Here is a 23,127-nt window from a genome sequence, read left to right as displayed (position 1 = left end):
AAAACGTATTTTCTATGGTTAAGATGCAAAATGACTGCTTTTCTGAGAAAAGAATAAAGAAATCATACTTTATAGAAATGCTTCTGGCAAGAGGTGCAAAATTCTGGCACATAATCTGCCACAGCTCAGAGGATCTTTGAGCTCGAGGAATAATTTCTTAAGGATTCTAAACAGCAGCAGAGTATAAACAGTACTACAAAACCTAATGGTAAATATATTGGATTTATAAAATGTGCCATGTTCTTTCCTTTCACAGAGTATGGAAACAATTTATTTCTGACCTCTCAATATTATAACAGTGCAGAGTACTAAGTGTTGGTTAATCGCTCACTTCGACTTCATGCTATGATAATTATCAAGTTTTCATTTTCACCATCGTTTAACGTGGTGGATTCTTTTAGGACTGTATAACACAAGGAACTGTTTAACTGTAGTCACAAGAAGAGACCACAGTCTCCAGATTGAAAAACAACAATACCAAAGAAAAGCAATGGGACTCACAGGTCTGATCAAAATTTGGGCATTTATGAGGCAACTGGGTATTAAAAACTGGACCGTCACCATCTATCCACAACCCGTGAATTTAAAGACTGCCTAGTGTGCAACAGATATCATGCTGGAGACACAAGTATTAGAGTCAATACCCTTGCTCTGCAGGTCACAGAAATTCTTGGATTAAAGGCACATCAAAACAAGCTCATAATTTAGATACCTATTTTAAGTCGCTCACTATTTCATTTTCTGTCTGCCTTCTGCTACCAGGTCTGCTGCCTGCTAGCTCAGTTTATCTTGTTGCTGACAGCCATTTTTTTCCATCTCATTCACATCATTCAAAAGCAGATTGGAAGAGAGCATAGTACATGAGGCAAATCTGAAGAGAGCAGAGAGCAAGAAAAAGGTAGGGGCCAAATCATGAAGTGACTTGTAGGCCATTAAAATTTGGAGGGTTTACTTTCAGAGTAATGAGAAGCAACTGAAATTTAAGCTCAGAGACAGGGAAGGTGACACGATCAGGAAATCATATGTCTATGAAGAATGGCTATAGCATGAAGAAAAGGGCAAAAGAATATATGAGAAGACCAGTTAGAAAACTACTACAGTCTAGTCAAGAAACAGTTAATAGCTTGTAATTGCAGATGGCAACGAGACTGAGTAGAAGGAAAAACTTAAAGGATATTAAGGAAGTAAAATTTAATAGAATTTGGAGATGGATTAGATACTGGGGTAAATAAAGAAGGAGGTGTTAAGGTTGATTTCAATTTTCAAATGGATGGTGATGCCATCTATAAACTAGCAAACAGTGGAAAAGGTCCAAGAAAAACCAAGGAGTAGATTATAAGTTTAGTTTTGAACATGCTGAATCTAGGGTACTTTTAAAACCTCAAAATGGTGATACCACAGAGGGAGTTTGGGTCTGGGCTGCAGATAAACATTTGAAAGGCATCTTTAGTGCTCTCATTAATTAAAACTTGAGCACAGATGAGATAATCTTACCATATAATTTAAGAATACTCCCCCCCCAAAAAAGAATACTCTAAGAAAAATATGCCTGGTTATATTATGTATAAAACATTATACAGTCATTATTAATTTTTTCCCTAAAGGCCAACATTCTTTGCAGCCCAAATATTAAACATTATACACAAAAACTGATTTTAAAATATATTAGTTTTTTGTTCAGAAGCTATCTTAACATGACACATCCTATAATAAAAAATTTACATAAAATTTTAAGTAAGACAACATGTAGTTTTTAAAAAAGCCAAATAGTACCAACAAAGTTTATCAGAGAAACCAGCATTTCCCTGCCCCATGCCTCTCCACTTTTATACTAATCACTGTCAATATTGAGCTATTTCTCCACATTCCTACACAAGGGCTATTTCTTGATTTTTCAGTTGTATACATTCTCTATGGATTTCCCACTGTGGAAAATGAAGATTTGGCTTTGTAACTCAGTTTCTATCCCACATATATACACCATGCTTCTTCATGCCTATGTCCATCTGTTCAATTACTTACTTCATAATTTTAACTTACATTTATATTCAGTATTTATATTACTTTTTCCTATAAATACTGTTAGCCTAGCCACTTAATCTATTAATAAGGGGTGGATTATATCTCCAACGTTCTTTCCCTACTAGCATTTTGGGAAGAAAAGTGTGTGTGTTGTTAATTTAAAAAACTGCAGAATATTAATCATATGCTACCAAAAGCTGGCTTTCCATCAAGTCCAATACAACAGCAAAGCTCTTGCAATCCTAACCCCAGAGGGAATGAGAAGAAAAGGGAAGGGAAGGGACAGGAGGGAAACACTACTATTCTACTATTGAAGTTATAGATTTAGATGAGATATATTACTTTTTAGCAAACCTTGACAAGAGATTAAAAAACAAACAAAACTCCCAAACAACTATGGAGATACATAAAAGTATGTCAAAGATTAAAGCTGCTGTTCCTGAGCAGGAGGTAACATACAGAGTAAATGATGGAAGAAAGTTTAATTCCCAGAGACCCAACTCTGAAAACAGAAGTAGCAACTAACTGGTAATGTACCTTCTATAAACTACTTAGGTTAACATAATTCAAACTTGGCAGTCAGTGCACTGGCCTTTACTATTAAAGTCTTAACCAAAAAAAGAAATCAATGAATACACTAAATGTTACTCTCAGAGTAACTTAAAAGGCTTAAAACTCTCCTAAGCAGCAGAATTTCAAGAAACTATTCTACTGTAGCCAACTGTTCCTAGAATTTTCTGGCAAAAGAACATGTTAATAGTTAAAAACAGAAATAACCTAACATTGCTAAATATTTCACTCTCAATTCTATATTAGTGGGCACTGTTCCATTTAATAAGATGAGACAATTAGGGGGAAGGTATAGCTCAAGTGGTAGAGTGCATGCTTAGCATGCATAAGGTCCTGGGTTTAATACCCAGTATCTCCTCTAATAAACAAATAAATAAGTAGACCCAATTACCTCTCCCCCCCGAAAATAAAAATAAAAATAATTTAAAAATAAGATGAGAAAATTAAATGGCTGGTTTAAGTATAAATTTTAGGATTCTGTAATGTGTGCTCATTTATGAAATTTAATCTGCCACTTACTGTCTTCTTGGGCAAATCATTAAACTGCTCTGTGTCTCAGTTTCTTCACCTATAAAATGGTGATGATGAGCAGCTACCTCATGCAATTTTGAGAATTAAATGAGTAATACACATAAGATAAAAAAGAGCACATAGCAAGCACACAAGTAAATAAAATAGCTTACTACTATCATTTATTCCTTGTAAATGATGAAAACAACTCCAAGAATTTAAAGGATTAGTGATAACAGTGAAAATTAATGGTATTGCACTTGCCTGGCCTACAGTAAAAACACAGTAATAATCATTTATTCTAAATATCGTGAATTTCTACAAAGTACAAGGGAACAGAACATTAGCAAATAGAGCTACATGCCACTCTGGCTGTAGAATATTGAAGGATTGGGTCTTTGAGGCCCTCCTTTTCCATGCATGTGGGATAAATAACTTGTTTAATTAAAGAACTCAGAAAAAGCTACCTGAAAACCAAACAGTAGGCTGGCTAGAAGGAGGGACAGGAGGAAAGGGGATTAGGAAGGAGGAGCTTGGGATGGGGAGCAGCTACAAGAGAGGATGAGAAAGGTCAACAAAGGCTGCAATGTCTAGTCGCTTTTATCATACAAGCTCTTGAGATACACTACCTCTAACATTTTAGTATTATTATGGAAACCTTTATACGTATTATATTTTTGCCCTATTTTTACATGGTTGAGTTTTACTGGAAAAATTTTAATTATAACAAAGAAAAATATAGTTCATAGTGAATACCACAGAGAAATAGGATGAAATATATAAAACTAAAATTCATTTCTCAACTGCATCAGGATTCTCCTTTAGCTTGTGGACAAGAAGGTAAGGGGGTCTTTGCATTTTAACATATATACCATCCTAAAATTTAACTTTGATTTCCACAGTAACCTTTACAGATGGTAACTTTTTCTATAAACAATGGAACCCTGAGTCAGACAGGACTCTAGGAAATTATCTTGTAAAAGTATGTAATTTAAGAGGTAGGAGAAAAGCTTGGTTATCCAGCAGACTCTTTTAACTAGACTTCCTCATCCACCCATACATCTAATTGTATCTCTTAAAGCCAACCCTTGACAACAGACAAAACTTTCTTACACAAGTAATGTTAGTTTCAAAGTGGAGAGACTACCTTGTTCACTGCTGTATCCTAAATACTTAGGAAGTGTAAGGCATGTAGTAGATGCTCAGTAAGTATCTGCTGCAGTAAATCTCTAAATATGCATCAGAACAGATTCAGGTTAAAGACTACTATAACAAGTGGTGGTATTTCTCCAAACTAAAGTGTTTGCCTTACCCTTGGCTATATACATCAGTGCTGCTATAATACTTCTTTTGAAACTGCACATTTATGCCAGTGCAACTGATATATTAGGGAAAAATCTTAACACAATGAATTGTGCTGTGATTCCATCTGCGAGAAACACTAGGTGAATGCAGAAAACCATACTCAGCTGAAATAAGCTGCATATGAACACACAAAATGTAAATATGAACACACCTTAAACATCTGCCAGCTACTTCAGCTCACTACGTCCTCATGGAATCAGTCACACCCATTCACTTCTGGTACACAACTTTTCTTCTGATTTCAGAAAATCTTTCCTCAATGACTTCACAGTAACAAGCTGCCACATCTATGCTCATTTTTATAAGCAAACTTCAGGTCTCTTCAAAAGCAAAGCACAGTATTTATCTGTGTAAATACTGTGTAAGTTTTTACATATTTCTTAGCCATTTGACATGAGTAAAATTGTACTGTCATGTTTTTAAAGGTTCCTATCTCTTTAAATCTTCACTGATGACATTTTTGAGTGTTGTACCCCAAATTTCATTTGTTTCCTGTACATCCTGTGGGTTTTTGTTTCTTTTGGGCATGATTTTTATAGCATGATGCTTTTCAGGGACATATATATCAAATTTTAACAGAACCGTCTGTACTGCAAAGCCCCTTTGATATCAACAACTGTTATTAACTTCCTCAGGATGCCTAACGGGAAGGTAGAATGTTTCAACTTACCTGTTTGGTTGTCAACATGAGGTTAATGTTTTTTTACTACTAATTATTACTTGTGTCTCTTCTGTGGACTAACTGACATGATCAGACTATGCAGTGAGTTAGCCATAATTTTTTTTTGAGTTATAGCAAATTTTGAAACTTCTTGGCCTCAATGAAGATTTAAACTGAAAAGAAAATTACCTTTCTAATTATATATACTATTTAAAATACCTTTTACATTATTGATGTAGTATGTAAGTGTCTCATCAAATGCCAGGTAGGTAATAGCTGATGTACTTCACACGATTAATTTTAAAAGAATTTACAAAATGTCATTAATTGATCATGAAAAAATTCAAAATTATTTTAAATAGCAAATTATTAGAATTATTATTTCTTGGAGTATGATGTTACATCTTTATTAAGGCAAAGCAAACTTTCCTGCTAAATTCTATAATGTCAAATTATTTTCCTAAGAGTTAAAATTCAAGAATTATACTTATGGTAATTAAAATCTAAAATTCAAATACTATTATCATTTACAATTAAAAACAGAAGTATAATCCATCTTTAAGATAAACTTTAGTATAAAACGCCTGTAACATTGAATCATTTTACACATTTGCAAAAATAAAAAACATACCAAATCAATCACCTAAATGCTACTTACTTTAAGTTACTGATCATGTTCAGATTTAGTGTCACTTAAAAGCTTAAAGGGAGCAAAGGATTATGTTACCAGAAAATGTATTTCTCAACTTTATAAGCCTACAGTAATTTACTTTCTAAAGAAAAACAATAAATACTAATAGCTGAAGTAACATAATGATCCACACTACCTCCTCTTAAAAAGAAAACCTCCCAATTTTCTCATTTAATACACTGTCCATGAATGTTGACCATTTCTTAGAGTTAAAAGGCTTACCAGTTATAGTTTGTCTAAAAGGAATGTGCAAGTCAGCCACATTTGGCAATTTATGTATTGTGGTTTTGTGGTGAGTGCTACCATTTTCTAAGGATCAAGAAAAGTGCAATAAATCTAAGACAGAATGGTTATAATTCATCAAAACATATTACATAACTAACTACCTTGTGTGTATTTTCCATCTCATACCTCATTATTATTTTCCAATACATTAGGGCTTTAAGATGGAAACCAAGTCACCTCTCAATGCACCCCCTGCCCCCTTAATGCAATTTTTTGGATAATCCATTCTGTACACAAATATCACCTTTGAAAGAAAACATGATATAAATATATGACATGATAAGAAGTTCCTATTTATAAGTAAAGTGGGAAAAAGTGGAGAAAAGAAAATGAAAGCAATGGAAGGAACCAGTTTTCATCTTAAATCAACCATAAGGGGGGAGGGTATAGCTCAAGCGCTAGAACATGCTTATCATGCACGAGGTCTTGGGTTCAATCCCCAGTACCTCCTCTAAAAATAAACAGACACATAAATCTAATTACCTGCTCCCTCCTGAAAAAAAAAAAAAACTTAAAAAAAATCAACCATAAACATTTGTAATGAACCAACAAACTCAGTGAAAATGAAAATACTCTGGTTAAAATATTAATCTAAAATGGCATTTTAAGATGAATACTCAGAAAGTTAAGAGAAGTTTCACCAAACAATCCCCGTGCAGTTTTGACCCCTTACTTGACTCCTGTTTTTTCCTGGTCATCTCCTCTAACTTTGCCCATCTTCTTTCTACTATCACGGTCCTCAGCTGACTTTTCCCCAAGGTAGACTGCTGGCCAGCTGCTAGGTTTGCATGTGTTATGGCATTTGGAGTGTGATGGTTAACTTTGTAAGTTAGACACAGTGTAAATGGACAGTTATTATCATTCTCTAAAACCTTTAATGACTAACAGAAAGTTAAATCAGCAATTTTAAAATTATATACATTCACTTGATTGGTAATAGACAACTGCAGTGAATCACGTGAACGCTAAACCTGCTAACAGAGAAAATGTATAAAATTTAGAAAACATTTAAATCAAAGATTTCATACTATAATAGTATTCAGAATCTTCAAAAGAAATTATGAGAATTCAAAATGAGCAGTTAAAAGTGGTAAAACAATATTCAATTATGTCTCTAAAATACTAAAGTATATGCCAGTCTTTCAAATCTAACACTGTGAAATTGTTGAATAGTTGGCTATTAAGCTTGTTACAATTATGGTGAATGAGTTTTATATTAGATGGTCAAGAATAATCTCAAAAATGTAAAGAAACTTCTATCTCAGTAGATTTATTATATATAAAACTACTTCACAATTCTGCAAACAACTACATATATATTATACCCTTAGAGAATATTTAATTTAATAACATTTTAAATTGTATAATAGAATTGAATAAAGAACCAGATATCTCATTTTACAATACATATCCATAACTCTAGACTTTCATAGAAAAATGAACTATGAAAGTGATCATCTACTTAACGTTTTGATTTATGAAATGGCATACTGCTCAAGAAATTTACATCTTAGTAGGGGAAGACAAACACATCAACAAATAAATGCAATAACTCAGTTATAACTGAGTTGTGCTGCAGTACACAGGGGAAAAAAAGGAGGGACCAGTCAATTCTGAGGGAAGGGGAGGATTTATGGAAAAGATTAATTAAAGAAGGAGACACCTAAGCTGGGTCTTGGAACATAAAAATGCGTCCATTAGGTGAACAGGTGAGAGGGAAAGACTATTTCAAACACAAATGGTTGTCTGGGGAAAGACTGAAGGAGCAAGCCAGCATGGCAAGTCTGCGAAACCACAAGCAGCTGGCTAATGTTGAAGTGCAGGGAGTGGGACTAACAGGGAGAAAGTGTCATGAAAGATTAGGCTGAAGAAGCAGGGTAGGCTTGGGTACATCACTGATGATCTTAATTGCTCTTCTCTACACCATATGTACTGTGCCCGCAAGTCAGCAAGAACAACATGCTTCTCACTTTACAGACTGAGATAATTTATCTCTGAAGGTCCAAGTCCTGCCTGGTTCTGTGACATTCCACTAAGCCCCAGAGCAGGGCATGCATCCATTTGGCAACATTCACTCTGGGCCATTTAGAGCTGTATAAGCTGCAGTGGAGACCAAGGGTAAGAAGTGCCTAAAACTTAGGAATTGAGGAAAGGAGGGGAAACTTCACAAAGAATGCAGTGCTTGAACTTAGCCATTACAGATGAATCATAAGTCTTGCACAGGATATCACTGACAACTGTGTTGGGCGAAAGGCCATGAAAGAATATGATAAATCTGAAGAATTATAGCTGCAGTGCAGCTGGGAAGTGAGATGAGATAAGGTTAAAAAGGTGAGAAGTTTTCAGTGAAATATGTACAGATTCCAGAAATTGGCCTGTAACTTTTTCATAAATATGATTTACTTTTTTGGTTCGCCTTCATATCTGAGACCTATGCCACAAACACTGCCCAGTATAAGCCAGGTACTGTGCTCTAAGTATGCAAAGATGAATAAAACACAGTCCCTGCTTTTGAGAAGATTATAAACTAGTAGAATTCAGATTTATATTCGACTTTCTACATCATATATTTGTTATCTCACTTATCCTCCGTACACGTGAAGCAGAGAGGATGACTGTTACACCATTTTTTTTCAAACTGAAGAAAATCATGGAAAGACCATATTAAGAGAGAAATCCACAGTTCCAACTAAGTCGGTAGTAGATCAGGATTCTAAGCCAGCAGTTCTCAGCTGTGGTGTCACTATCCAGTGCTACTGCAATCACAGAGGTAGACTGAATGAAATGTGTTGCTCACCATAAAGTACCAGGGCCCTATCTATACTCTATATAAATTAAAACATCTAATTTATAGACAAATACTTGTGTTTAAAGAGGAACCTATAAGGATGTCACTTCAGTGTATATGACTAAAAGAACAACCTGAATGACCACTGAGGAATAAGTAAATTACTGCATAGCAATACTAGAGAATACCATGCAACTTTTTTTTTCCTTTTTTTAAAATTGAAGGATAGTCAGTTACAATGTGTCAATTTCTGGTGTACAGCATAATGCCCGAGTCATGCATATATATACATATATTTGTTTTCACATTCTTTTTCATTAAAGGTTATTACAAGATATTGAATATAGTTCCCTGTGCTAGTAGAGCAAGATATCCAAATAATTATAAGCAAAGAACCATATTACAGAATGAAAAAAGAGGCAAAATCCATGTATAATGATACCTTTCATATAAAAAAGGATACAAAAATTTTAAATGGATATCTTTATATGAATGCATAGGAAAGGTTCTGAAAGGATACACACTATTTAGGAGAGGGTAAAGGACACAAGAAAGGAAGATGGGCCAAGGAGATTCAGTCATCTGTTATGTTTCCGTTTTTTATAAGAATATATTCATGTATTACTTGTCTAATTAAACATAAACAACTGAGATTAGAGCAGAATATTTTCCCTATAAAATTATTTCCTATATATTTCCCCATAACACTACTTGTATTCTGTATCTTGGTAGGAGAGTAAAAGTAGAGCAGAATGAATTATTTGAAAGTACCTGTACTTAGTCAACTCAATGTACTTTCAAATAACTTGAAGCCTATGTTATCTATGCTGAAACTGTTATATTTAACAAGTACAGTTAACAACTATAATAATGATCAATGATCAGGAATCCTGAGAGCTGAAATTTAAATGTTCATACATAAAGGTGGACAAGTACATTTTTCTCTGAGCTTATAGTAAATTACCCTGGTTCAGCTCTTACTATGGGCTGCGTCCTGTGCTCAATTTAATGCTATTAACCTATATTATTTTGGTTACTTTTCACAAACTCCTGTAAGGATTAAGTGAAAAACTGCAGATAAAACTCTTCACACAAAATGCTTAATGCATACAACAATACACATTGTCCTTTATGGATATTACTACTGCCTAATCTCTAACTTCATCAAGTCAGCCCTCACTCTATAGCAGTCAGCTTTTCAAAAGACTCACCAACTTAACTGCGCTGAATTAAATCCAAACTCTTTCACCTGACAGTTGAAACCATGTGTTGCATAGCTCCATCTCGCATCATGTCCTTCCATATCCTACCATTCTCTAGGCACACTAGACTGCTCACAATTTTTAGAACATATTATTTATTTTGACTTTCATAACTTATTCTTGCCACTGTTGCTAAAGAATTCTATCTATCCTTCAAGGTTCAGAAGAAGTATTACCTTTGTCATAAAGTTGATTCTCTCTGGTACTCTCAAGTACATTGTTTGTACCTCTATTATGATACTTATTTTGTCTTACTTGTCTGTAAGCTCACCGAAAGCAAGGTTTATTCATTTTTACATTCCTATTGTGCCTACCACAGTGTTTTACACACAATTTACATTCAAAAATGTAGAAAACTTTCACCATTACTCATAGCCCCAGTGATAACTATTAAGACTTGAAATTCAGAAGCAATTCTCTCTTTAATTTCCCCTTTAAATCACCTAACAGTGGTGATTTTGAAATTCAGAAGCAATTCTCTCTTTAGTTTCCCCTTTAATTCATCTAACAGTGGTGAACCTAATCTTACAATAACTCTGGTAGTGGCTCCCTTTCCAGTCCTAATTCAACACTCAGTGAGATATAATTATTCCAATACTAAATGAACAATGTGGCACATAATCAGTGACCTAATGCTGACAAGATTGGCTGATATTAAACTTATTATGAACTACCTTTGGAGAATGGAATACAAAGCATAAGCTAGAATATTAGAATCATCTTTAAAAATCACAGGTGGGATATAAAATTCCTCTGTTCAATTCTGGGTAATCACTAACCTATTTAAATTGAACTTTAAAATCAAAAGATATGTTTGATCATCTACCTAGTTAGTAAATAGAGTCACCTTTTATGGATTGTTTCTAAATCTATACAAATTGGTAAAAGCAATAAATGTCCTTAAAAGCTAGACTGCCCTCAGCCCTCTAACCATTCAAAATTTTCTCTAGGTTAAAATCTAAGGCAGCGGGATGCCTTAGTTTTCAGTTTTGTTGTTACATTCCATGAAAATTCCAACTACTTATGACCTTCTTGACTGGTTTCTTTTGAGCAATTAAGTAAAAATACAGCAAATATTAGCTATACACTTATATAATTAAATTCTTCAGGTAAAAGTACTACATAATACATTATTTGAGTCTATCTAGAAATCATCTTTCCAATTATTCAAGAATATATTACCTCTTCATGTGAAGGCATTTGTAGTATAGAATAGCTGAGGACCTCAGGACAGAGAAGTAGTTTCATTTATTTGGTTCTCTATATACTTGTACCATATAGTGAACCTCTTAAAGAAAGACCGTTTTGTTGTTACTGTTTACTTTTTAGTGAAGACCAGAGTACTTTTTGTACATTTACAGGGCTTAACTCAACAGCATTTCAAATTTATTTTTCTTAAATTGTTTTTGCATTAGTTTGCTACCACCAGCAAACAAGTTAAATTGGAAATATTCAGGCAAAAGATATGTTAAAGTCAATGCTAGCTGCATGTTACCTAGATGTTAGGAATGTTACTAAACTTTAAAGCAAGATAATTACAAGTTTTGAAAGTAAAGTTTTGGTTACTATAGATTTCATAGTAAGGCAGTTACACAGGCTAAGCTTGACTGGTGCCATGGACTTAAGCATACCTGGAAATAGAAAAATTCAAATGGTAGCTGTTCTTGGTTGGCCCATTGCCATTTTTGCAGCTTACAAATTTTTAATTAAGTAACTGCAGTGAGCTCATCTCTACTGGATACTTCTTTTCCAGGGCAGGTCCAGGAACTGGGTCTGGAGCCTTGAAAGCAGAAGAGAAACTAGAGTAAACTAGAGGTAGGCAGAACAAGAAATGTGACCAGATAACATTGAGATCTATCAGCAATGAGGTAGTCCCCAATGTCTCTCACATAAAATATTCTTAAGTGGAAAGGAATCTTTTAAATTACAAATTACCAGGAGATGCTATTCTCACCCAACTCCACTCTGAACTCCAATTCTAGAAATTGAAACAGTAGCCTTTATGAAATCTCTATTGGCTTTTAGCAACAGACTGTCCAATATGGGACCACTGAGTATAACAGAAAGAGAAAAACAACAATAAATCCATTTTCATTGGTAAAATTGGAATTGTAAAGTCCTCATTTCAGGTCCCTTTACTCTTCTCTTTTGCTATCTTGTTTCCAATCATTTTCTAATTGTTCCTTTAAATTCTTACAATTGATTCTCATAGGTTTCTTAAGAAATGCTTTAGCTGTATCCAAGCAATGAGGTTCAAGTTCCAATTTTTAAAAATACTTGGTAATTCTTAAAGAGGGAGGCAAAGAACAGCTTATAAGATGTGGTTCTTAACCACACTGGAAATTCTTTTTTCCATTACCAAAATAGATTCAGTAATGGGGGGGGGGGGTAGGTCCACATTACTTACCAAAAAAACCCCCTCAAAACTTACAACTACAAAGATTACAGAAATGGTACGCTATTAAAAATGTTAAACTATTTATTGTACTAATCAGATTACTAGGGCCTGGAAATGATGTCCTTATGCTTGGTAAGCTGACACCCTTAGGAGTTTCTCTAAGAAATGAATCAATCCCTCAGCAGTCAAAATAAACGGAATCCTCTGCTGCTGTCAAAAGATGGCAGATTGTGAGAACTGTAGAAGGACAACAACAACAAAAAATAGTGAAGACAGGATTCAAGGAACTTAACTCCCTGCATTTCTAGTAACTAGAAACATAACAAAGCAAAACAGAATGAAAGTAGTTTTCAAGAAAAATGTAAAATTTCCACATTTTGTGATGGCATATTGTAGCTGTAAATATACTAGGAGAGAAAGACCTAGGTTTAAATCTGGTTTCAGTATGGACTAAACCTCTGCAAAGTTTCTGTCCTATTAAATGGGATACCACCCCTCCCCAGCTCTCCAGATTGTCATGAGAATTAGCACCTTACAACCTGGTACACAGTAGGTACTAAAAACAAAAGGAACCAATGTAACTTGGTCTTTAAGTCAGGAAATAGTTTAAGGGCAAAGAAAAGTCTTACATTTGGGCAATAATTTTCCTCTTACTGATAGAACAGTGGGTTCCACACAAAATTATTATTTACCAAATATGGTTCAAAGATCAGATTACACCTTCCCTGGCATTACCAAGTAATAGAGCAAGTATCATAAACCACAAGGAATTTAGAAAAGAAAAAAATTTCCTTATAGTTACTTGAAATATATTCACTGCTACAACTTTATTTCAAAACAGTTTTTAAAAGTTAACATGTTAAATGTCTTATTCACAATAGACTGCACTTTACTTAGAAATGGTAAGATTCAGTTTTGCCACAAGGCAAAAAAAAAAAAGTAAAGTATTTAAGAATGACAATTTCTACTCATTAATCCATATGAATGGGGTTTCAGTTTAAAGATCATCAAGAAAAACATTTTAGATAAACCATTAATTTTTGTGCTTTTATTCTGTAACTAGCTATCCCATATATTGAAATCTCATTCTTAATAAAGTTTCAATTGATTATTTTGGCTTTTATATAAAATGGCTATATATAAAATTTTATATATATAGATATAAAATGTCATCTATGAATAATAAATATGCCTCCTCCCTTTCAATAATTACACCTCCTATTTTGTTCTTTTATCTAATTATATTGGCCAGCATTCCCAAGACAATGTTATGTAACAGTAATGCTGGCCAAACCTTTTTTGATTCATGACTTTTTAAAAGGAATTTAGTATTTCACTAAAATAGGAATTCTAGTATCTTACCATTTCTAGTAACAAAATGCTGGCTTCTGGTCTGAGATATATAAAATCTTGGCTATGTTCATTTATTCTTTTTTCACTAAGGATTCTTACTAGAACAAATGTTGATCTTCCTTCTTTTCATATCCTTCAAGATATTTATAACCTCCCTTCACCTACTAATGAGTCAATTCAATTTATCATTACATTCCTAGAATGAATACTACCTGGGTTATAGCACTATTCTGTTAATGTAATGCTAGATTCCATTGATAGTTTTATTAAGTATTTTTTGCATCAACTTTTGTGAGAATGGTGTATAATCTTTTTACACTTGTATTTTATGTTATGCTGGCTTTGTAAAAAGAACTAGGAAGTTTAACTTTTTTCCCCTCTATGTTCTGAAATACAGTTAATTATCTGGTGCTTGAAGTTAAAAAAAATTCAGTGGTAAAACCTCCTGGCCTGGTGCTTTTATGGGGAACAGTCTCATACCAGTAAGACCAGCATTTTCATTTGTGGCTCCAGATCCTATCCCTTTCTTTCCCATTTTCTTGAGGAAACCAACACCCTTTCTTTTTAATCTCTCACTTCAACCTGTGAACACCTTTAAGCCTTAACCATCTTAAACATACATCCATGTACACATTCTTACCACAAAAATTTTCTTTAGCAGTTAAGTCTTGTTCAGCAAGTATTTATTCACAAAGCTATTTATTAAAATTGCTACTTTATTCAAAGCACTGAGAATGAGCTGCAGTTCCTGCCATCTATCCATTCCTTATCCCATAAGGAATACAAACATGCATACAAAAAACTTCAACAGCAATGCAAGGAATAAACAAACTACGCTAGTCCCATCTCTCTCTGACCAGCTGTGCCTTAACTCTTCTACTGAGTAGTTATGCTATGGCCTAAACTTTGTTCTAATTTCCCTTCAAGTTTCCTCCCTTGATAACTTCCTCCTTTCAAACCACCAAATCCAATAACCTCTTCAGACTCTTCATCTACCACTTTACAATAACTTTGCTGCTTGATTCATGAATTGTTTAATAAATCCAAATTAGATCTCCAAATATACTAAGTTAAAATTTTATTTTTTAAAAGAAGGTTCATAGAATATTTTAAGTTTTATTAGCCACTTTCTAATTCATCATATCATTTAAGCCTCGTGAAAAACCACTAAAGAAGGCCAGGTAGTTATTACTCTCATTGGCAAGGTTCAGAAAATTAATTTACTGATTATCAAAATTCCATAAGCAGCAGAGTTGGGGCCAGAGATGTATTTGTGGCTTTCAACCTCCAGGGTCCAGGGTTCCTTCCTTCCTCTATATTTCATTAACTTGATTAATTACTCACTTGAATGGCTAATGATCATTTTCTTCTTGAAAATTTTTCTAGTCAAGACTGCACATTCTTCTAGTTTCCTAGGTTCCTTATTTCTCTGACTCTTAATGTTTGTCAAAAGGATGTAGGTACAAACTTATGATATTCATTCTCTCACTGGTCCCTCTGGCATTTCATCCTATACTTACAGCATACTCTAGGGAGAATCTTCTTTAAATTGTAGTTTAAACTTTCTGTTAAACTTGATGAAACTTAAAACATTCAGAATCACAGAATCTGATGTTGAAAGGGCCTTACAGATTATTTAGTCGAATATCCTTATTTAACAGAAGAAAAACATAAAGTTCAACTCATACAAGTCAATAGCAGAATATGAATAAAAGCTTAAAACAAAATTTGCCTTTTTAAACTTATGAATCATGAAATAAATACATACATATACAGTATACTTATATAGTCAGAATAATGCAACTGAACAATTTTAAGAGTAATTATTGAACCTTCTTCATTTTTGTTAAAGATGCTTTGTTCATATTTCTAATAGGACAGTACTAATATATGAGTCCATTTATCAAAGTAACTTTTTAAAAAAATCTCAAAATGGCAATACAGGTGAAACTTACTCAGTTCTATACATTTATGCATGAATTACCTATATTCCAGATTCTAAAAGTGAATGGGGAATCAAAATCATACTACTACCTAGGCTAATGCTTCCTACCTAGCTTGATATCATGACCCAGTCTACCGGGCAGAACAGATACCACTAGACTGCTGGCTGAAAACCCCTTAGAACAGTGTCTGGTATGTGGTTAAGCACTAAAAAGCATCGAAAGCAGCTACCACTGTTGCTGCAAAAATGATTACTTCTGAATATATGCATATTATTATAAATATGGCCATATTAATGTTTCAGCCACATAGACAAGCATCCTGTTAGAGGACAAGTATCTCACTCCACTTCTTTTGGTCTACTGGTCAGGTTTTGTTCCAGCGAGCAGGGCCACAACCCTTAGTTAGGAACACCCTTTCCAACCACTCCCAGCCCAGAAGTACTTCAATATCTCAACGTTAAGAGTGTACAGGCCCTGAAAATTAAGAGCCTGTTTTAAAAGAAAATTTTATACTCCAACACTTCTAAACTTTTAAGCTCATTTACCGATGGTATGTAATACATAAAAAATAAAAGGGAAAGTCAGGTGAAGCAAGAATTTTTTCCTCTTAATTGTATGTGTATAAGGTTAAACTTAAACTCTTCCCCAAACTAGCTTCCCCACCTTCAACTTTCCATTTTTACCAGAAATAGCAATTTTCTTGTTAGCCTGAAAACTGAAATTACCTTAACTCTACTCTTGCTTTCCATTATCTTTTCCAACTCCTTCAAATTTCATCCATTTAATAATTAACATTTCTCAAAAAACAACTCCTAAGAGTCTCTCCTCACTGGATGTTACAACTAATACAGTCCACAAGTCACTTACACAGTTCCAAAATCTAAACAGTTCTGAAAAGACTTTTCAGGAAGCTTCAGTCAAACTCATTTGGTAGTGGCAAAAAATCTGCTTTGAACTGATGTGAAAGCTACTTATAGGCTTTATTTAGCCTACTTACAGTAATCATTTCCATTTTTCACTGCAGAAATACTAGTGTTTAATTACTGGATGACACCTCACAGCTTGCTGGGGATGTTATATATAATACACTATATATATATATATATATATACTATATATATATATATACACACACACACATATACACACACACACACACACACCATGTACCTTTCTAAAATTCAAGAAGTTATGAATTCCAAGCCACAACTGGCCTCAGGGTTTCAGATAAGATACGGTGGACTTGTACAATATTATTCCAAGAATCCTACTTTAGGCACCTTATTCTTAACTTTATTTTTGATACTATTCCTTACGCCACTATATGCATTTCAGCCTCTATATTTATCACCAAGTCCCATAGGTTCTGAGATACCTCTCGGAATTGCCAGTTCTACTCCATCCCTACTATCCCAATCATCCAGCTTCTTAATGACCAGTCCCATAGCTTACCTCCCTGCCACTAAGCTGTTCCCACCTCACCTATCTAGTACAGTAGATTAAGAAATGCTTCTATATAACCACTTTAAATATTCTACTCCTTTGCACAAGAACTTAGTAAACTGGAACAGATACATAATAAGTGGGTAAAGACAGTGATTGTGGGATTACAGATGAGTTTTTTGTTACCTTTTAAACCTTAGTTTATGTATAGTTGTAAGCTAAGAAGCGGTTCTTTTTCAAACTTAATGAAAAATTTTAAATTTCTAAACTAACTTATTATTTATTCTGTAATTAAAACAATAAAAACAAATGAAAAATTCACCAGGCTCCTTCCCCGTTTATCACTTCAAATAAAAGAACTCAGTGTAGTTTTCAAGGCCTTATCCAGTTTGGTTCCACTAGGTCCAGTGTCTTGGGCCCCTCTGGCAGTCTGGAGAAAGCTACGTATTTTCTCTCAAAGTAATATTAAACACATAAGAAAAAAATACATAGGATTACAAAGAAAGCCAATTTTACTCAAATATAGTTCTTTTTAAATGAATAGTTTTAAATGAGTAAAATAAAATACATGATTATAAAGAAAACCAATTACACTGAAAAACACAGTAACCAAGTGTTTTTGAAAACCTTTATTTGTGATATACATGCTTCTTTATTAACACTCAACACATAAAATCCAGCAGAGGTTCAATAACAAACACAGTTTTGAAGTAGTAATCTGCATAAACTATATTCAGAGATAGCCCAACTGTAAAGTCACATGAAATAGCTGTGCTTTTTCCATTAGTAATAAAGTCATAGGCACTGATAATACTACTGTGCTTTACAGCTTAAAATTGCAATAGAAGTAAATACTACATTTCAGGTACAGGTTATTGTTAATAAAAATATAAAATGTGTTTTTTTTTCTCATCTAAATGCAGGGACTCCTCTGAACTCTACCCTCAGACCCCTTCAGGGTTATGGAGCCTATAGTAAAACTCTACTAAATCCATCTACTTCTATTTCCCGCTAGTCCCCATAGAAATCCAGTCAGACCTTGTCTGGACATATTAAACCCTGCTTTCACTCCTGACTATGCTACTGCTCAAGCTTAGGATGTCATCTCTCCACCTGGATGTTTATCAAAGCCTTAACTACCTCTTCAAAACCAATTCAAGTTCCATCCCCTTTCTGAATTATTTTCTAGTGCTTCAGCCCACATGGACCTCTCTATTCCTAAAACTCCTAATGTACCTGTGGGTCAGTGCTTCATGATCCAACATATAGTTATTCTCTTCTGTGTCCCTTCATCTAAGGTATAAGATCCCTGGGGACATGGGGCGATACAGGACACCACCTATATATAAAATGGGCACATAGAGTATATTCAATTAAGAAACTATCCTCAATAAACCAAGTATTAGAAGACCATTTGTTTGGAAAGTTTAAGTACTAGAAAATACATCAAGAGAAGGCCAAACTTTTTTTTTTTTTTTACTATATAGCAAAAACAGACATTAAAAATTAAGCTTAATACTAATAATTCATCTCAATCAGAACCTAGATACTCCTACTACATTAAAAACTCAGAAACTTAATTACTAGGCAGTAATGAATTCCAGTAATAAATCAGGAAAGGAGTGCTAAAGTAGGCATAAAACAATGATTCATTCAAAAAATACTTGCTAAGCACCTACTACATGCCAGGCACAATTCAGTGGTAAAACAACCCCAAAATATCTCACACAAGAATTTACTGTTAGACCCTGGACTAGAACCTGGGGCTCCTGATTCTCGTTTTGAAGCTCTGAAACAAAAAGCTGTTTCTTTCAGAATAGGTGAAATTGGGGTGGGGGGAATGTTCTCTGTTTCAGAAGGCAGTAATTCATATAAAGAAATCACATTACAGAGAAATAGATTTGGAGAGATTAAAAAATACATATATGAATAAAATCTACATAGCATATATAAAAATAACATTAAAATCTCCATACACAAAATCTATAAATTAATTTCGGGGTAAGTTTCAATTGTCTTATGTAGAATATTTATTACCTAATGATACTAGATAAATGAAGTGTTACTCTACTCATTGATTAAGATTTTAATCACAAACACTTCATAAAGTTTTATTTTTCTTTGAAGAGCTCTGCCAAGTTGCCCTATTTACTTTCTATAAAAATATAAAAACTTACCTACCAATATCCTGGAGGTGGGGGTGAGTGGTAGCAGTGATGGTGGTAAAGATTATTCTAAGTAATCTTTTTCATTGGAGGGAAAGGTCCAAAAGAGGAGGATAATAGGAATGTGGGAGGAAACAAGGAATTGCTAGCCATACATTTCAATCTCTAGTGTTGATTATGACCAAAAAATTACTTTTCCTAATGGGAAGTTCTTGGACTAATAGCAATGGAATTCAGAGAGTGAGGGGGTAGCAGGGGTGCGTAGGACTGGAACGAGTAAACTAACAGCCCGATAGTGCCTTGCTAGTAACCAAAAGTCATCTTGTCCAAAACTCAACCCACTGCTTCCCACCTAGGCATATTGTGAAAAGGATTTGATTAGTCCCACCTGTCTATATGTTAATTATTAATATTAGAGCATAATTCTGAAACTAGAAATCTCAGAGCCTTCCATTCTTTTCCTCACCATATGCAATCAGTGGCAAACTTCCACTGATTACTCCCACAAGTATTTCTTGCATTATTAACTCCTTTCTATTTCCACAAGATTCTTGTTCAGGTATCTGTTACCTGGACAATCGCAATAACACAATAACCTCTTATTTGATGGCTTATTCCACTCTTAGGTCTTTCTAAGCTGTATTTCATAGTGGTAACAAGCTTTCCAGCTCCTAAAACATAACCGGATTATGTCATTTTCCTCTCCAAGAGAGGGTAAGAGATTTTGTATGTAGATTTGTAAATGAAACTGTACTGAGATTCAGTAGAAGGTGATGATGCTGACCTAGGGAATAATGGTAAAGAGGCAAGACAGGAAGAGAGGAGACTTTGTTGTAAGAACTTACAACAAAAGGAGTCAGAAAAGCTAGATAAAATGCAGGAAAGAATGGGATCAAGAAAGTCAAATGAAAAGAGGTATAATAATGACTATTATAAAGCTTTAAGTGTATTATTTTTGTAATAATTTTATAACAAAGTTTTCCATGAATAATTAACATTTATTAAGCATTGATTTATGTGCTAAACATTGGGCCAAGTGATTTATAGTGCATTCACTCACTTAAAGCTCCAATAATTATGAGAGGTAGGTACTTCTGTATGAGACTCAGCTGACTACACACTTTTCTCCCAGAGGATAAGGATTATTTTATACAGGCCCCCGGCCTTATTAACCATGATGCCTGAACAGAGCACTTCTTACTATGTTGGTGTCAACAATACAAGAGGAAAGCCATTCTTCCTATAAATTTTATTAATATGTCATGGGCTAACATGATATATACCTGTATATACAGATGTATACACACATATGTACATATAGATGCACATACAAACACAGCAGGGATCTGGCAATAAAATACTATGGCTTTCAAAAATAACTGTTCTCTTGGTGCTTAAATCTGGATTGGAACAGTAAAGGCTCAGGGTATTTTTGTCTTTTAAAGCCCAAAGGAGAAAAGTTATATGAAAATAAAAAGTGTAATTATTACTAAATTTTATTAAAGAGAAACTTGGCCTATACCTCTACTGTCTACCTGGAAATGGGGAGAAGGACTAAGTAGAGGCAGATGAAAGATACTCTCTTATGAAACGTGCACTGGAAATTTTCTGAGACATTCTACTTAGGACTAAACTCTAAGCCCAGCCTACTATTTGCAAAGTGTCCTCCATTCAATACAAAAAGCCTCTGCCAAAGTTAAGATGATTTTGCATAAATCCACTACCACTATGAAAAAATAATAAATAACAAAAGGCGAAATGTGTGCCTCACTGACCTTGGGTTAGTAATGTTGCTACGTATGGGTGCATTCTTCAGGGCTGTAATGTTTGAAAGCATCAGAAAAGACACTTGACCATAATCTATACTCTGGAATCTCAAAAACTCATTTACTTTCAAAAGCAAGCAAGTCTACTAGCTTTAAACTTTAGTAGTGTGTGTATGTTCACTTATTCATTCAAATATTTACAGAAAACTTAAGTGCAAAGGCATTGTACTAATGCTGTAAAAACTTACATTTAGTTGGGAGAAACTGAAAAGTAAACAGACTATTATAATAAAACATGGTAAATCCTGCAATAGAAGAAACAAAACAAAGTGCTAGAGATATTTAAATTATAAATAAGAAAATATCATTAGTCAACCAGTTACAATGGAAACTACCGTGCCACTTAAAGTATTTTCTAGAATATCTTAATATGAAAATATATCTGAATGGAACTTAGAAGATCTTTTTATCAAGTCTATAAACTGACATTCACCCTTTCCCTTTACCAATATGTTTCTGGTAACAGAAGGTAAGTCTCTCCTTGCTAGCTATTCTGCATTCTTGTTTTTAATTTTTGTTTTTGATCTGTCTCTCTGGCTGACTTTTATTTACAAAAGAAATGTTGCCACAGAAAGCCATTTAAGAACTTAATAATCAAATCCTTTTCACAATATGCCTAGAGCTACTTCTTTATAAAGATTAGAACAAAATTCTGAAAATTAGTAAGGCACATATGTCTATACTACTATTACAGACATCAACTTATCAAATATGTATGATTTACTGTAATATATATTACAGTAAATATATATCCCCCAAATTGTCTCCCAACCACATAATTTCTGGTGCACTTAATGTGAGATAAATAACAATGCTCATAAATAGAACCAAACCAAATATTCACAAAGTGCTAAGAGAATCCTGCTTCTTGCTAATAAACCTTAAACAATAGCACATTAAAAAGAAAAAGGTTACAGGTATAATTTTAAAAATAAGTATCAGTATAATTTCTCATGCATCAACTCAAGTGATGACACTAATTTCTAATTCTACCCTGAATCTCTTTCTTGAATTCCATTTTGTATATCAAGTCGTCTACTTGATAGGTCCAGTTAAATGCCTAGTAGGCCCTTCAAAGTTTTCATGTCCAAAAACAAACTCTCGATTGCACAGCCAAAGTTTGTTACTTCACTGTCTTCCCCAACTCAATCAATAGCGACTCCATACTTCCAATCACTTGGGCCAAAAATCCTGGCATCATCCTTGACTTCTCTTTTATGCCTCAGATCCAATTCATCAACAATTCGTGCCCACCCAGGGTTTGAAACATATCCAAAATCTGACCTCTTCACACCCTTTCCTGTTGTTACCCTGGTCCAAGCCACTATCATCTCTCATCTGGATAACTGCAATAATTTCTAGTATGGCTTCCCTGCTCATATCTTTGCCCCACTCTTATAGATTATTTTACATAGAGCTGCCAGAATAAATTTTTAAAAAGGAAAGATACCATCAATTAACAGTTTAAAGAAAAGCCATATGACCATATCAAAATCATTTGACAAAATTCAATACTTAGTCATGAAAAAAACTCAAACTAGGAAAAGAAACATTTTCACCATCCTGATAAACAGCACCTATTAAAAAACCTACAGCTAGCATACTTAATGCTTTCCCCTAAAATCAGGAATAAGACTAGCTTGTCTGATCTTATCACTCCTATTAAACACAGTACTGGAAATACTTACTAGAGCAGTAAGGCAAGAAAAGGAAATATAAGGCATAGAGATTGAAAAGGAAGAAATAAAAACTGTCTCTACTCACAGACACAGTAGAAAACCCAGAGAATCCACCCAAAAACTACTAGAATTTAACAGTTTAGCAAGGTCTTAGGATACAGGG

At 34.0% G+C, this 23,127-nt stretch overlaps 1 protein-coding gene across 5 annotated transcripts in view; it reads right to left on the bottom strand.

Annotated features, from left to right (window-relative positions):
• Window positions 1-23,127, bottom strand: part of TAB2 (TGF-beta activated kinase 1 (MAP3K7) binding protein 2) — a 76,322-nt gene that overhangs the window by 39,138 nt on the left and 14,057 nt on the right. For 4 of the 5 annotated variants that reach the window (XM_032485122.1, XM_032485123.1, XM_032485121.1 and 1 more), the window contains exon 2: window positions 11,786-11,934. The exons of the other annotated variant lie outside the window; for it this stretch is intronic. The gene's annotated coding sequence lies outside the window, so the exon portion shown is untranslated. The remainder of the gene's footprint in view (window positions 1-11,785; window positions 11,935-23,127) is intronic. 5 annotated transcript variants of the gene reach the window in all.

Source organism: Camelus ferus, chromosome 8, assembly GCF_009834535.1.
Source record: "Camelus ferus isolate YT-003-E chromosome 8, BCGSAC_Cfer_1.0, whole genome shotgun sequence".
Taxonomy (NCBI): domain Eukaryota; kingdom Metazoa; phylum Chordata; class Mammalia; order Artiodactyla; family Camelidae; genus Camelus; species Camelus ferus.
Note: the sequence above shows the minus strand (reverse complement) of the source record. Positions and strands in the feature narration are given on the sequence as shown.